This window comes from Rattus rattus, chromosome 2, assembly GCF_011064425.1.
Source record: "Rattus rattus isolate New Zealand chromosome 2, Rrattus_CSIRO_v1, whole genome shotgun sequence".
Classification (NCBI taxonomy): Eukaryota; Metazoa; Chordata; class Mammalia; order Rodentia; family Muridae; genus Rattus; species Rattus rattus.
Genome location: NC_046155.1, coordinates 91,844,116 through 91,856,657, shown reverse-complemented (window position 1 = coordinate 91,856,657; position 12,542 = coordinate 91,844,116). Strand labels below are relative to the sequence as shown.

The window sequence follows — 12,542 nt, the reverse complement described above, 5'->3', positions numbered from 1 at the left end:
GGAAGGCACAGAGCTTCCAAGTCCTCTCTACAAAAGTCACATGTTTGGCTCTACTACAGCTCTCAAAACCCAGCCCTCTGAGGTTTTATGGAAGATTCAGTGTATAAGCACAACAGATTGTATCATTAGTCATCGGTAACCAACTTCACTTTCACCCTCCTCTTTTCCCCAGGAGTAATGGAGTACGACTAAAGCTACAATCTTCTAAACACAAGCAGCCCCCATCTTGAGGACATCCAGCAGCCCTCAGGCACCAGGCATATACAAATAGACATATCCTGCCTTGGAGATGGCAAAGGACCTTGGAGTTGTCTGCCAGGAAACAGGCGGAAGACCAAATATACATTCCACAGCATCAGAACCTCACAAATCCATTCTCCACACGCTGTCTGAATCCCCTTTTGACACAGGATCATGTCATTTCCTGCTTAACACTTCAATGCTTCCCAGAGCTCTTAGGATGAGCTCTAGGCTCTTACCAAGATCTATAAGGCCCCAGCATGACTTCCTCTTCCCTCCTCTCAGCATACTTCCTTCCCTTCCGCACTCTGAGCATGACATTTTAGCTCACTAAAAATATAAGACTTTTTTCCAGGCTGTCTAGCTTAGACTGGGACTCCACCCCCAATCTTTGCCCAAATGACTTTAATCTTGCCTCAACTTGACTCTCATCTCCTGATTTCCACAGTCGTCCAAGTCTAAATACAGCTCCTTTAGCTCCCTGTACTTATCCTTCGAATCACTCATTAGGATTTGTACCTGTGCTTTATGTAGTCACTTGCTTCCTGTGAGCCTTCCCCGTGTGAGAGCAGGAACGTTGACTGATCTGTTATCATAGTCCCTGGACTTGATAAAGGGCCCAACACTGAACGACCACTAAAGAAATATCTGCAGGACAACTGTAAAAACCCTTCCTACAGGAAGGAGACACCAAGAACAGCAATTTCATGTCACTCATTGCATCTTTTCATAGATTTACAAACTATAATTACACTTTCCCCCCCATATGTCTTGCTTATGGGCTTAACCAAAAATTCCTGTCAAGTCTCACTGTGGTTTGTTTCCCAGAACTTTCCTGGTAAGGTCACTCTCCTAGGGATGCATTCTACAGTTTTATAGCCTCTCTCATTACTGGAATACCCACTCATAGGCCCTCCATTAGCACTGTATCTTTGCCAAACCAAGAAAGCTGAGGAATGGACCAGTTCTCACGATGGCAACATTCTCTGGGGTCAGCTCTATCCAAAGGTCAAACACTGTCTTCTCCCCTCCGCTGTATAGCACAGGTTACCATGCCGACAAAAATGTCATTTCTGAATACATGCAGCCAAGGATAACTGAATGTCGTCCAACACAAAATCACAAACGTGCTTAACACACAAAGGTTTTGTTGTTATTGCTGTTGTTTTTGTAAAGTGATTGCACAATTCTCAAGCATGAACTTTGTTACCTAAAGTCATGCCAGGCTGACAAAACACTGGACACTGAAAAAACACGTACACGCATGCGCACGTGTGGGGGGGGGAGAGGGAGAGAGAGAGAGAATAAATATGAGTTTGAGGCAGGGTGTTCTGTCACTAGAAAAGAACTGAAGATTGCTATGTGCTTGGAGAAATGGCTGCATAGCGTACTATTCTTTCGGAGAACCAAAGTTCAATTCCTAGCATCCAAATCAAGTGACTCCCAACCCCGACACTTGAGTTCCAGGGGATCTAACGCTTCTACCCTCCAAGGACACCTGCATTCCCACCCACATATGCTCCCTATACATGTACAAGCATACACAGGGTTAAAAACAAAAACGAATACTTTTAAAAAGAAATAAAATTACTAAATGGGGAAAGTAATGAAGTCTTAAGTAAAAGCAACAACACACTGTATGGTTAGATCATATATAAAAGACACTGTCTCCATCTAAAGTCCTGACTCCTGTATTTTCATTTAGCAGCCAACAGTGGAAGATCAATGTATCTCCAACCCACACCTCCCCTGTTGCACTGCCCCAGTATAGGCATAAGCACAGCAAGCACACCATGACACTGCATGCAACCTAGTGCTTTGAAAACTTCCCACTCTCTGTTGCTCACACTGTTACTTCATCTGGCTGTCTCTCCTTCCCATTCTCACAAAACCCTACAGCTTTCAAGGCCCACCTCAAGGATACCCCTTTTGGGAAATGTTTGTGGGATGCCTAGGGATCCCTGTCTTATGTTGTATGTAGCAGTTTATATGCATGACTTGCACACCCTGTCCTCACAAAGGCCTGAGCCTCTCTCTGTGCAAGGACTTTAGCAGCTCACTCATTGTAGCAATCAACATGTGTGGGATGGATGGATGGAAAGATTTACCAGATAAGCTAACAGAAGCATCTGTTCTCCAGAACAATGAATTTTAGACTTACACTGTACAAGGAGAATACATATCCATCTATGCCTCATAGAAGATATGATAGGCAGAATGTAGACTGGATCACTAAAAAAGGGTATGGTGGCTGGGCAGTGGTGGCACACAACTTTAATCAAAGCACTCAGGAGGCAAAGGCAAGCAGATCTCTGAGAGTTTGAGGACAGCCTAGTCTACAGAGTGGAGCTCCAGGAGAGTCAAGGCTATACAGAGAAACTCTTGTCTCAAAAAGAAAAAAATATCAAACAAAACCTTCTATCTCTTTTTGTATTTATTCAATTTTATAATGTCCTTTTTAAAATTCCTTTTTATTCTTATGTATATGGGTGTTTTGTATCATGTATATGTGCATCTCGGGCCTGTGGGATGCCAGACAAGGGTATCAGATGCCCTGTGAGCCACTGTGTAAGTGGAAATAGAACCCAAGTCCTCTGCAAGAGCATATAGTGCTCTTACCCATGGCGCCACCTCTCTGGCCATCATGCTTTCTTGTGGGCCAGCTCTCTTCTTCCACCATATGAGTCCTGTGGATTGAACTACGATCATCAGGCTTGGTGGCAAGCACCTCCACCCATTAAGCCATCTTGCTTGCCTCAGTATTTTCTTATCTCTTCAAAGCAACATGGCTGCAATCCCCAGCAGAGTCCTTAAAGGGCTTTATGCTCTTGCTTTTCTACTAGTGAGTAGCAATGTGGAGGGCCACGGGCTGTTGCTGAATGGTAGCATGCTCACCTATCACTTGTGAGGACCCAAGTTCAGTTCCCAGTATCACCAAAAGGAAAAAAGAAAAGCAAGAGACAATGTAGTAAGAGGGAGAGAAAGTAAAGGCATAAAGAAACACAAACTGGAGCCTAATCTAGCTTCAGCTTGCTGGGCTGGTAAGATCCTGAACAAATCCTTGTCTCCCAGGAGGATCCTGCTTTTCCTTCCACATTAATAAGCAAACTAAACAAGCTATTCTCCAAGGATCCTCCCCAGTACTCACATCTCACACTCATGTGGGTATGTGTACATTAATGCATACATTAATGTACAAAGGGAAACGTGCAAGTGTGGGTGGCAGTCAGAGATCATTAGGTTTCTTTAGTCGCTCTCTGATTTGTTTACTCATTCATTCATTCATTCATTCATTCATTCATTTTTGAGGCAGTCTTTCACTGAACTTGGAGCTCACTGATTCTGCTCCATGTTTGGCTAGCCAATGACCTCAAAAGATCTGCCTGTCTATCTCTGAGCATGGGGATTATAAATCAGTACTTTCACATGGATGGAGGGGAGCTATACCTGGCCTCGAGTGTACACAGCAAACACTCTATGAAGCCATCTACCTAGCCCTGGATGCTAGTTTAAATGCCTGTTGCAGCCACTCATCCCCTCAGTGATATACTTTCTGAGAAAAGCAGCACAAACATTTCTCATTTTCTCTTCAACCCTGGAGTTCTGGGGTCATCTGCCTACAATCATACAGAAGAACATCACCAACAAAAAGTAACCTTTCTTGAAAAAAAATGGGAGATTCATGCTTCTAGTCTACAGGAAGAGGGCTGGAAAGAGAAGGAAGGTGCCAACTATAGAATGGGAAAGTTGGGAGATAGCCTGGGAAGTGTCTGGAAGAAGACTGAGGGCCTGTAGACACTCCAAGGCCATCACTCTTAAAGCTGCCTTAAGATCTCTGACTTACATAACAGTGAGCTGCAATCTCAAAGTCCTCGCAGATGGTAATCTGTTTATGCAAATCAAATGCAGGCTCTACTAGGGCCTTCAGACAAAGAAAAAAAAATTACCAGGGATGGCAATTCCAACCCTCCTCTGCCTGGAAGTCACATCTGGCTGGATCTTAGTATGCTGGCTACTGATACATATATTTTCCTGGCACAGTCTTTTAAGAAGGCTTAAAGCCTGTTGGTTTTTGTTTGTTTGTTTGTTTGAATTTTATTTTATTTTTTACATATTCACTTTATATCCTGCTTGCTGGCCCTCCCCCAGTCACCCCCACCTACAATCCTCTCCCCTTCCCCTTCTCCTCTGGGTAGTTGGGGGCCCTCCTGGGTACTGCCCCCTCCACTCTGGCATTTCAAGTCTCTGTGAGGCTATGCGTTTCCTCTCCCACTGAGGCCAGACAAGGCAGTCCAGCTAGTAGAACATATCCCATGTACAGACAACAGCTTTTGGGATGGCCCCCACTCCAGCCGTGCAGGGCCTACATGAAGACCAAGCTACACATCTGCTACACATGAGCAGAGGAGGCGTAGGTCCAGCCTGTGTATGTTCTTTGGTTGGTGGTTCAGACTCTGAGAGCCCCAAGGATTCAGGTGGACTTCCTGTGGAGTTCTTATCCCCTTGGGGAAAGGTCTGTATTTTATAGTGGGAAATTCTCTATGTCCTTGCTTCTACCCTAGTCCTCTGGCCATTCATTCTTCTTCACCTTAGCTTAAGACCCTGAACCACTGAAGTGTGGGACTCAGCTTATAATGACTTGTAGATGTCACAGATGTGAGGCAGCTATGACAGCTCTGTGTAAGGCTGAGCCCACCTTCTTTCAGTTTCCTCCACTACACAGAGCCACCTCTACCTAGTTCACAATCCTCAATACAAACGAAGCTCTGGTTTTAGATCCTTGGAGAACAAGGTGTACAGTGGCTTGATACTAGGATACATTTCACAATGTTCAGATACAAATAAGGTAATGAGAGTCCTCAAATCTCCAACCCCTGCCCCTCACTCATTTTAATTCTGGAACACAGAAATATAGGTTCAAGACCAGACAAGACTAGACCATGGAAGCAATATTCCAGACCCTTTCATGATACCATTTTTTCATTCCAGAATGGACTTTTTAGACTAGCCTAGCCTAGAACTGAGTTCAACCAAGATCTTAATTATCATCATTAAGCTTCAGGGGGGAACAAAGTACAAAAGTGAGTGTATACACGTGCATGCCTCTGTGTGTGTGTGTGTGTGTGTGTGTGTGTGTGTGTGTGTGTATGCATTTCTATGTCTGTGCATGTAAGGACAGGCATGTAGGCATGCATGTAGAAGTCACAAGGCCACCTTAGATGTTGGTTGTCTAAGACAACCTAGCAAATAATAAAAATAATAAAATTTATTATAAAAATAAAAATAAAATGCTAGTAAATAATAAAATATTGCACACCAAAGTTAACTGGACCCAAAGTCTATATATCTTAAAGAATTGTATACTGAAAGTGTAAATTTTAATGAGAAAAGCCATTTCAGAACTAACATATTTCAAATATTATCTTTACCCCTTTAAAACAGAGATTGCTACTCATCTTCCACCTTATTTGAGACAGGGTCTCTCTCTCTCTTTTTTTTTTAAGATTTTATTTATTTGTTTATTATATCTAAGTACACTGTAGCTGTCTTCAGACACACCAGAAGAGGGCATAAGATCCCATTACAGATGGTTGTGAGCCACCATGTGGTTGCTGGGAATTGAACTCAGGACCTCTGGAAGAGGAGTCAGTGCCCTTAACCTCCGAGCCATCTCTCCAGCCCCAGGGTCTCTTTTTTAAAAACTATTTATTATTTTGTATGTGAGCACACTGTCTCTGTCTTCAGACTCACCAGAAGAGGGCAGCAGATCCCATTACAGATGGCTGTTGAGCCACCATGTCATTCGCTGCTGGGATTTGAACTCAGGCGTTTGGAACAGCAGTCTGTGCTCTTAAGTACTCAGCCATCTCTCCAAACCTGAGCCTTCTTAGTATTTAAATGGCATCCTTAACCAAGTAAGCATGTGGAACCTGGGAAACAAGTGCTCCCCAGATTATCTGGACACGGCTGTAGAAGTGTTACCCCTCTGTCCTATTTGCTGAGTTTCCTAGCTGCACTGGGTTCTCAACTCAGTACTCTGGGGACCAGCATCTGCCTATGTAAACTGTGTCTTACTGCCTTGTGTTTTAGTGCACTGAGGCCTCTTTGGCTTCATTCTCCCACTAGCTACAAGTACTCTTTAGAACAAGAACAGTATCTTTTTTTTTTTTTATTAACATGATGTTTTTAATTACATTCTTTTATTTACATTTTAAATGTTATCCCATTTCCTGGTTTCCCCTCCAGAAACCTTCTACACCCCCTCCCGGCTTCTATGAGGGTGCTCCCTCACCCACCCACTCCTGCCTCCCTACCCTGACATTCCCTACACTGGGACATCGAGCCTTCACAGGACCAAGGGCCTCTTCCCCATTGACGCTTGACAAGGCCATCCTCTGCTACATATGCAGATGGAGCCATAGGTACATTCCTGTAAGAACAGTATCTTAAACTCACAATCCCAGCTTCAAAAAACAACAGCCTCTTAACCATAACTTGCCTCCTTGATCACAAATACTAGAAAACATTCTAAACAAGGATCTGGGAGAGAATTTAAAGTCATAAGGTCAGTTGCACAGTCTCTATCCCTGTGAAGAGATCTAGACATAGACTACATTACCATGACAGCCTCTAGAATCTTCCACTTGGAACTTGGCAGGTGGGCAAATTAATTCTCCTACCTACACTCAGAACTTGCCTTTTGAGTTCAGGGACTTTTTTCCTCCCACAAAGCTATTGTTCATTTTTTCACATTTTAATTAGATGTAAGCTCTTCTGTAAGGGGCTACCTCTTGCTCCTTTTTGAGTGCTTATGCATGTACAAAGTTCTCAAAATTTGATTCCTAGTATACAATTCAGCTCATGACTCTGTAACACCAGGCCCAGGGCATCGGATGCTTGTTCTAGTCTACTTAGGCACTACATACATGTTGTGCACAGACATACATTCAGGTAAACATACATACGAAATAAAGATGAATAATCCCAGCATGGTGGCACACACCTTTAATCCAGCACTTGGGAGGCAAAGGAACAGATCTCTTGAGTTTAAGGCCAATCTAGTCTACATAGTGAGTTCTAGACCAGCCAGAAGTGCATATCATTTTTAAAAGAAAGAAAATGACCTGCATATATAAGTACATATATACATTCATCTATGATATATATTACAACATACAAGTTGTATGCATACTCAGATACACAGAGACCAAAGAATTCCAGAAATAAAATTCATTTGGGCTTTAATTTCTGTTGTGAATAAAACAGAAAAATACAGTTGTAGTGGCAACTGATAGACTGGTAACTCAGGACAATTGGGCCTGTGCAGGGCTGCAAATGGGTAAATATCAATCAGGAAGAAGAAGTCTGAACTCCTAAAAGTCTGAACACCTGTAACAGCTTTATCATATGTATTTGTCTGCATATGCTGAAACACTCTTGAATAACCTCAGGGATAACCCCGCTTACCAACTGTGTATGGTCCTCCCTAGATGCTATTACATTCAGTTCACTAGTACTTAACTGAGGACTCAGCTTCTATGCTCATCTGGAATTTGGCCTGTAATATTCTTTTCTTGTTCTAGATTGCATGACACTCATCATTTTTAATGAATTAGACAAGACACACTAAATATATGTCAAAGTACATAAGACTATACTTAAGATAGTTCTTTAAAAGATCATTTATAAACTAACCACATATTACATATAACAGGAAGAAATATAAAATGTACAATTTTATGCTTATACTTTGTAAAACTTGTAGCTGAGCATAATGGTGCACACCTATAAACCAAGCACTCAGGGCAGAGGCAGAAGGATAAGAAATTCAGGTAATCCTCAGGTACAAATGGGGCTTGAGGTCAGCCTGTGTTGTAGGAGTCTTTAACTGAGGGGAAAAAAAAAACAAAAACCTTTTTAACTCACGTGATAGCAAGTAAAAAGATGAGAAAAGATTTAACAGAAGTCGACTGATGTGTTGGGAGTCTAAATGGCTAATACAGACAATCAATGCAATCCAGAACCCAGCCAATGTAAAAGTTTCTCAGGGCTGAGGAGTAACTCAGTGGCAGAGTGCTTGGCTAACAAGTACAAGGCCTTAGGTCTGATCACCAAACAAAACAAGCAAATCAACACAAGTGTTTCAAGAGCTGGGCCTGAGCCTGGCAGTGTACATGTACAATACAGCACTTGGGGGACCAAGCCAGACCTCAAGGTCTAGACTGGCCTGGGCTACATTTATAACCCTTTCTCAAAAGAAAAAAAAGTGTTTGTATGCTATCAAGAGAACTCCGAGTAACATGGAACCCACAGTACAAGCAAAACACTGACTCCCATAAACTGTTATCTGACCTCTACAGACAGGCAGTCACACAACATGCACACACACACACACATGCATACCCTTACACACATTTATTTTTATGTGTATGAGTGTTTTGCTCGCATGTATATCTACAAATACACGCATGTCTGATGCCTTTAGAGGCCAGAAGCGGGTTTGGATCTCTTGGGACTATTATTACAGATGATGTGAGCTGCCACATAAATCTAAAACTCCAGCCTCTTAACTCTTTGTTGTGCCATCTCTCCAGCCTCCAGTAAATGTAATTCTTTAAAAAGTTTTTCTAAGAGACACCAGGGATTAAGTCCCAGAGGTAAGTGAATTTTGAATAACCTAGAGGCAAGTATATAACAAAAGAGGAGATCTATAGAGCAGAACCCCTCAGACTAAAAGGTATGATGATGACATGTCTGGTTTGAGAGTTTGTAAGTCCCGAAAAGCAGGAAGGCGGAGAACCGCTTCTGTCCCTGAGCAGTTGTCTTAGGAGAAACTGGAGGCATGGTGAGATAAAGACCTCTTCCGGAAAGCAGGGACAGCTGAGCTCTGCCTGCTGGGTCGACTGTCCATTCTGCTATGCCCATGCCTCCCGACTGGGGCTATGACCTCCCAAGCCTTATCAAGCACATTGGGCTGCTCGAGAATCTAAACAATTCATACCAGTCTCTTCAAACCATGGTTCACCGTGGTCTGAATCACAAAGTGGTATTTTTAACCATCAGAGTGAATCCTTGGGGATATCTAATCTTCTATACTAAGCTGCCATCTGATGCTGTCTGTGAGCAAAGACCAGGGTTTGAATGTGGTATCTGAAATGTTAGACGGCAGGAATACAGCACTGCAGCCCCTTCAGGCATTGTTTAGATATGTACAAACAAACTTATCTCCCAGAAGCAAAGTTCACAATGCTTGTCAAGACTCAGGAAGAGAGAGCAGCAAAGGGACCTCAAAGGCCAGTTCTTATCCTGGGAAGATGGAGGACGGGCCTGGAATGCAGATGAATCTTTCTAATTAAATGTCACTGTCCTATAGAAGGAGATGAGACGCTTTATTTTGGCTTTTGTTATTTTTGTTTTGAGACAGGGGCTCACTGTGCAGACTGGTTGACCTGTAACTCTATGTAGACCAAGCTGGCCTCAGCTCCGAAGAAGAAGTTTTTAAAAGCCATTCCTCCTCTTACCTCAAAGTCAGAAACTACAACTTTCTCAGCAAAGATTAGCTCTTACCATTGCAGATACTGAATATATCCTATTTTTATTTTTTTACTCTTCTTTATGTGTATGTATCTGTAGTGTGAATATGCAAGCATGTATGTTGGTGTCTGCTGAGATCACAAGTGTCATATCCCCTTGAGCTGGACTTACATCTACCTGACATTGTTTCTGGAAGTGAACTGTTTCTCTGAAAGAGCAGCAGGCATTCTTAACCACTGAGTCATCTCTCTAGCCCTATATATCCTACTTTTGCACACAGCACAGAACTAGATTGCCTTTGCATAAGACGCCTGCACATATGTCTACTCACTTTGAGATCAACACAGAGGTACCTATGCAACACACGAAGAAAATGAGACCCCCTCAGGATGCAAGGAAAGGAATTAGGGTGAGATGATAAGAGAAGGGATGGGTGTGGAGACAGAAGGAAAAGGAGAAACCAGCACAAGATTCTGAAGGACAAAAACAGGCGGAAACTTGTCTGGCTGTCAGAATGGATAATCTGGGGGAATTCCTGGGCACTACTCCTAAAGGGTTGAAAGAGCATACATGAGTACCACTTAGCCTAGGAAGGTTGAGGAAGGATTCAGAAAGCCTCCATTCCCTCAGTGTCTGGGTTTTCTTTCTTTGGGAACACAAATGCTGTACCCAGCACAGCAGACGCCACACCAGACTTCCCTATCCCAAGCCATGTTACTTCATAGCATACACATGAGACACTGGCTCACAAAACACCACCAGACAAGGAAGTCAGCCATTTCAGTCCTAAAGGTAAAGACACACACACACACACACACACACACACACACACACACTCTCTCTCTCTCTCTCTCTCTCTCTCTCTCTCTCTCTCTGTGTGTATATATATATATATATCCATATCATATATATCATATATATATATCTCCATATCATATCATATCATATATAACATCCATCCTGCCATCAACACAGATAGTATCTGCTATCAGTAATACATGTCTTCTGTGGAAAAGGCCATAGAGGCTGAGGAAGAAAGTGTTCTCAGGCAAATTCAACAAGGTTAAAGTAAGGCTTTACTCTGTACACACCCAAGAATTACCAGATGACCACAGCTTTAATTAAATTACATTCCCTTCCAGAATCTAGGTTTCTCCAAACATAGCCAGGAGACACAAATCCAGCAACAATCTGAGGATCAGAGACCCAGAAAAGACTGAAAATGCTGGCAGAGGCAAGGAGGGAGATCTGCAGTTGGGAATCAGGTTTCAGGGTTCTGTTATTGTTTTAATAAATGAGACTATTCCACCTACTTCAATTTATCCAAGAAAGTCTCGAGATGGTTCTGCTACAGTTGACTTCACCTGCTATTCTGAAGGACAGAAGAGATAAGATACACCTTCCAGATAAGACCCACCCAACAAATCTACACTACCTATGTAGCCCATCCCCACAGCTTTTTTTTTTAAAGATTTATTTATTTCATGTATTTGATACACTGTTGCTGTCTTCAGACACACCAGAAGAGGGCAGCGGATCCCCACTACAGATGGTTGTGAGCCGCCATGTGGTTGCTGGGAATTGAACTCAGGACCTCTGGAAGAGCAGTCAGTGCTCTTAACCGCTGAGCCATCTCTCCAGCCCCCCATCCCCACAGCTTAAACCTGTGGGACATAAGACTAGGAAATGAGATTGGAAGACTGGGACGGACCACAGCAATATGGACGAGATAAAGAGAAAAAATAAAGTAACAGGATACAGAACTTAGGACAGTACCAAGGATAAGGTCATTCTGACTAAACTCTGTGGAGTCAACCTCTGAGAAACATTGGAAACGGTCAGAAACTGAAAGCAAATGACTGACCAGATGAACTGAGAACCTAGACAGAGCACACAGAACCTCCTGTCAGTCTGGTGACTTTAACCTCTGTCTTAGAAGAACCTGGACATACAGCTACCTTCACAGAGCTTCTGCAGCATGACTCCGTAATTATGGTTGTGCATTACCATGTAGGAGCCAGCACCCCATGCTCCCAAAACAGAAAAGATTTCCTAGATTGCAGGATAGAGCACTTCTCTGGTCCGTCTTCAGGGGCTCCAGTGCAGCTGTGTCTATGGGGAAAACTAAGGGTCAGGACTCAGACCGCAATAGCTTTATGAAAAAGGCACATTCCTCAAAAATGCTTTCAAGTGACCTTCAATCCTGTTTTCCATTCTCCATCCGTGCTGGCTAACATCCCTGGGCCACTCACCACGTCAGGGCACAAGACAAAGCAGCATTCCAAAGGTGCTTTGCTACGGTCAGGTTCTAGTGGGAGTGGGGCTTTCTCCAACAAAGGAGGTTATCTAGAGAAGATAGACAGGCAGAGAGGGATAAAGACAGGAGATGAGAAATGCAGTGTACAGTATACCTTATAGAGAGAGGAAGAAGCTTCTTGGGTGCTCTTCTTGATCATTTGGCCTCTTTCAAGAAAGCTTTCCTGTAGTTTTTTTTTTTTTGGTTCTTTTTTTCGGAGCTGGGGACCGAACCCAGGGCCTTGCGCTTCCTAGGCAAGCGCTCTACCACTGAGCTAAATCCCCAACCCCTTTCCTGTAGTTTTAAGACACAACTTTCTTGTTGTCCAGCTGCAAAGATATGTGTAGTTAACAACCAACAAGTTAAACGCTTGGATATTCTTTGTTCAACAACTACTGCCTCTCTAGAGAGATAATAAATTCCCTCTTGCCAAAACCCAAGCTTTATAAAATACCTGCATTACACTGTTAGT

The 12,542-nt window shown here is 43.0% G+C and overlaps 1 protein-coding gene across 1 annotated transcript in view; it reads right to left on the bottom strand.

The window, feature by feature from the left end:
• Positions 1-12,252, bottom strand: part of Dennd2b (DENN domain containing 2B) — a 114,313-nt gene extending 102,061 nt beyond the window's left edge. The window contains exon 1 of the mRNA XM_032892934.1: positions 12,186-12,252. The gene's annotated coding sequence lies outside the window, so the exon portion shown is untranslated. The remainder of the gene's footprint in view (positions 1-12,185) is intronic.
• Between the last annotated feature and the right edge of the window lie 290 nt (positions 12,253-12,542).